A 5,163-nucleotide genomic window follows, 5' to 3' on the forward strand; every position below is an offset into this window, starting at 1 on the left:
AAGTTCAACTTTCTTGTAACGCACCTCAAAACAAAGTAGCAGGAATAAAAAATAAAATGTTTTTAACCCTTAAAGCCTGTTGTCACGAATATGCAACAAACTCATTTTGCTCCAAAATGATCTCAATGTAGAAAGAAAAAAGGTTTTTTTCATAGCTGGAAATGCATTTGATAAAGGTTTAAAAATTAAGCAAAAAAGACAAAAAAATATACATATTTTTTAAACAAATCTCCAAAGTAAATGAGTAAACGTCAGAGCAGCTGTGGGTCCAAACACTGATGCAGACTCTGGACTCAAAGATCCAGAACGTGGCGTTCTGTCGAGCAGACGAATGCCGTTAGCTGGTTGAGACGATGGTTCCTCTGGGTCAGGGGTCAGGGGTCAGGGGTCAGGACCCTGAGACCTGGAGCCACATGTGACTCCTTCACCCTTCTATTGTGGCTCTCCAGTTAAAATAAAACACCAAGTTTTTCATTTGAAAATAGGAACTCAAGGAAAAAAATAAGTAGTAAAGTAAAAAAAAAGTTCTATCCATTCACAAACAGTTGAACATTATTCTGTGATGGTGAAACAATCCATAAAGAAGTTCGTAGTTTAACAAAGTCCAACATTTTGACAGATTTGTGATCGCTGTGTATCACAAAAAAAATATATATATATCAATCTTGGGTCAGAAAGGACAACAAAGTTTATATTAATCCTGATTTTCCATTTTTGAACACATTGAAGTATTTGAGGTGCCTCCTGAAGGTTTGAAGAGGTTGACTGAATTAGCTCTGATTTAATTTGGGTTTGTTAGATTTATGTGTTTCTGGCTGAGATGCACCACAGACTGAAAAATAAACAGTTTTTACTCATTATATTATCTTATTTTTCTCTAAACTTTTCATGTACAGAGCCTTGTTTGACCGAGGTCGCTCAAAGGCGCTATATGAATTAATTAAACTTAAACTTAATGAAACGTTGTTGCAGCATTGAGATGATCCTATGTGACACAGGAAGTCTAACATGATTATATTTAATCAGCTCTACGTAAAACAAAGTATCCTTTCCTCTTTCCACCAATGTTGTGTGATTACTGAAGATCACAGGTTTCTTTTCTGTCCATCAGAGATCTGAAAGCCCCAAAAAGGGGCGGAGCTCCAATGATCAGAGGATTTGCTTCATGGTCTGTCTCAAGAATGTGTCCTGCAGGCTTAAAGTCATGTGACCCAGTCAGGAAGCTTCCCCGTGTCCCAAAGTGTTCTGGGATTATAATTCCAGTCAGTCTCTCCCAGAATCTCAACCGGAAGAGAAACGTTTGTGGAAATCTCTGAAGACATTTTCTGAAGCTCTCGTTAAAATGGTTTGTCGCCACGAGTTCCAACTATTTCCTAACTTTGTCGAAAAAAAAAAAAAAATATGTTCTCGAGAGGAAACATTTAAAGTTAGAAGTTCAAATCCACAAATTCCCTCCAACAGTCACTTCCATTCCAGTGAGAAACAGGAAGAGTTCATGGAGAAGATATTAATGTTTAAAGTTCAAATCCATCGTTTCTCATCTGTTTGTACTTTTTATCTTTGATTTTGTATTAAATCGTTTCATTTCATTTCTGAAAAATGCAGCTGTTAATGAACTTCTATGGATCTACAGCTGTATTAACAAAGAATTACTCAGAATTTACTAAATCACACATCGATGCAGACATGTTGGGAGGGTCTCCATCAAGAAATATTTGTGACACCACATTGCAAACAAAAATCAAAGTTTGAGATTTAAAAAATGTCCTAAAGAGCAAAGAAAATGTTCAGTTTAAAAAATAAAACTTTCAAAATTGTAAATAAAAACTCTAAATATTTGCTTCCAAGACCCAACATTTTCAGGTGCGTTGTGTCTCATCTTGCATTCTCCCTATCTTTGATTTTGTGTTGATACGTGTCAGTTTAGGGGATGTTTGTGTTAGCTAACAGCCAATCACAGACTGGAGTGTTTGTGTTGACAGTCACCTTCATAGATTTCTTCTGTGTGAGTTTGTGATAAATCCCAGTTTGTTCTGTCTTTGCTCCGCCCACCAGGACCTCCTCCCTCCTACAGACCTTCAGATGAGTATGGAACATGTTTGTATTTAGCTGAAGTCGCTGAAGCTGCATCAGATCTTCTGACCTGCTGCTCATTAGTCATGAAGACGGTTTTCTTTTAATTCTGCTCTCTGACCGCACAGACCTGGTTCTCAGCTCTGAGGGCATCTGGATGAGTGTTTTAGCCCTGTTAGCAGGGAAGTTAGCTCCCCATCATGTGGGCGGGACCTGTGTGGGCTGCAGGGCAGCGTCTGATTGGCTGCTGGCAGCGGTGTGTTTGAGTGGCAGCTCTCTAATGAGAGCCCGTGGGAACCCCACTGCAGACCTGCGTTTCAACACGGCTGCAGGCAGGAAGCCTTCATCTCCCAGCATGCTCCAGTAACACCTCAGCCAGCTGAGGCTCACGCCGCGTTCCAGGCATGGGGGTGGTAAAGGTCAGCACGGATGATCAGCACGCTCATCTGGAGGACGGTTTACCTGCTCTCAAAGATGTGGAGAACATTTGAGAGGGCGAGGAGGTCAGAGTCTGGATGTTCTCTGGAGCAGGAAGCATCCGGACGTCACTCTGATGGAAGAAACCTTCAAGGAATCCTCACTTCTGTGGTCAGGAGATGTTTGCTGTAATATTAATGATTTTTTTGTTTGTTTGTTTTTTTCCTTAAACCTTTATTTAATCAGGGTGGATCCCATTGAGATTTAAAACTTTTTTTTCAAGGGAGCCCTGCGGATCCTTTAACCTATTAACCCTTTAACGCCTGAGCCTCAGAATGTCTATCTGGACTTTTCTGCTAACTTTGACTATGAAAGGGTCAGAGAATGTCCTACAAACGCGTGTGTTTGTCCCTTTTTCCAGAAGACATTGAATTTTCAAAATCTATCATCATTTTACAGTTTGTTTTGTTTCACAATAGTGTTATAACAATTTAAAATGTAAAAAACTCAAAATCGTAATAGTTTTTAGAGAGAAAAACAGTGTTAATGTGTGTGAACAACAGATTTTAATTGTTAAAAGTTTAAATTTGTCTGGTATCAAACAATTTCACAATGAAATTTCAGATTTTTTCCTCTCAAATGACCTTTTTCAAGAAGAACTACCCAGACAAGCTCCAGACCTTTTGTTAGTGACTGATCACAACATTAAGAGAAGACGGAATACTTGGAGCTGGGATTCATATTTAAGTATTTTTTAACGTTCTGTTTAACCCTTTAACACCTGAGTTTTAGCTCCAGTGTTGACAATCTTTTGACCACCAAAACTCTTCAACTGTTTACACAACGATCCAACGGATTCTGAAACCGAGGAAAGCAACTTTCAGCTGATATACAGTATTTCACTGTAATGTAGTGTTTACAGTATCCATGTAAATCAGTTAATCATGTAAACCGTCAGTAACAGTAGTTTGAACACTGTGTTACTCAGGTGTCACTGGTGATAAAGGGTTCATTATTCCCAACATACAAATTCATGGGGATTGATCGGGAGGGATTTGAATGAATCCACCAAACGAGAAAATTATTGTTATCCTCCAATTTAATCCAATTGAGTCTAAATGATCCAAAAATATCAACATTTCAATATCAAACAGGAAAGTTTGATCAGAACACAAATGATCAAATTCTTTGAATGAGTTCTCAAATACAAGGACGCGTTTCCTTTTGTCAGTTTTGTTACGTCTTTGTAGAAATAAAGTTTATCAAAAGGTTAATTGAATAAAATTGAATAAACTATTTGAAAAAAGTGTCTGAATGGATTCATTTTTTGATAGTTTTCATACTTGATTTGATGATTTTTCCCTGTAAATGAATCAGATGATAAAAACATTGAAATGATCCAGATTTTTATATTTTTTTAAAGCAGTAAATTCTGTTGTTTCTCCGGCGCTGAAGCGTCAACATGTCTGAGAGGAAAGCGTCTTAAAACACGAGGAGAAAACGGACCTTTGTGGCTTCCTCCATCAGTGACGGGGGCGGGGCTTCGGTCAGCGGATGCTCATCGATATTCACAGGAAATCGAGCATGAAGAAGTCTGTGTGCAAATGACCTTAAAGAAACGCAACCAAAGCGTGAAAACACGAGCTGCAAGTCAGAGTCCAGCTTCATTTTTGTTTGAAGTTTGCATCCATCTGTGGAAATGTAACGCAGGAAGAACATTCTCCTTTATTTACTGAAGAAAATTCTGTTCGTTTGAAGCAGACGGAGCCAGAAGGCGTTGGAGTTTGCTGACCGCCGCAGCTCAAACATGTTGGTCATTTTATTAACATGAACCCTGAACAGCAGGAACATTTATTTCTGCTCAGAACGACCAAAAGCATCAGGAAAATCCTAAAAAACGATGGATTCACGGAGGGTTGGAATGACCAACACATTCATGTCTGAGCAGGTTCCTCAATAGGATGATAAATGTTATTCTAGGAACTAAATAAATATTCCTAATCTTCATAAACTTGAATTCCTTCTTTTCCCTCTAAATTTCTTAAGATCTAAGGCTTCAAATGTGCATGAAAATTGTTGAAAAGTAGTCAAACACTTTGAGATGGAAATGTGTTCTCTTGCTCATTCAGCGTGTCATTTGGTCCCTCGGATGGCGTTGCCGTGGAAACCATACAAAAAAAAAATTGGAAATTATAGCTGGGGAAAATTTGGGAGTCTATTTGGAGAATTGACACCTGTGGGGATTTCCTCAAAGTGGGGGCAGTCATGAGTATTTCATTAGCTGAAGGATTTTCACGCCGTACAAAAGACATGGAAGTGGATAATCTTCTGTCCCCGGAACATGAATAGGGACGGACTCGCCGCCGTCGGAGGCAGCGGAGTTTGACCCTCTTTTGACACCGTCTTTGTTCTCCTGGTTCAGACGGAGGAGGAATGAGTCAGCCTAGACTTCTTTCCCATTTGCTGCTTCCAGCTGCTTCACTGTCCGCTGATGTTCTCTACAGTAATCCTTGAATAAAACATCCCAAACACAAATTTCTGAATCTTTTTTTCCCTTTTAGTCCAAATTAGACTTTGTCAACAACAGTTGGAAACCCTCACACGACCCGGTGAATAACACGCTGATCTATTGTTGCTCTGGATGCAGCCTTTAGATCCAATAATTGCCAGTAA

This window comes from Oryzias melastigma, linkage group LG10, assembly GCF_002922805.2.
Source record: "Oryzias melastigma strain HK-1 linkage group LG10, ASM292280v2, whole genome shotgun sequence".
Lineage (NCBI taxonomy): Eukaryota > Metazoa > Chordata > Actinopteri > Beloniformes > Adrianichthyidae > Oryzias > Oryzias melastigma.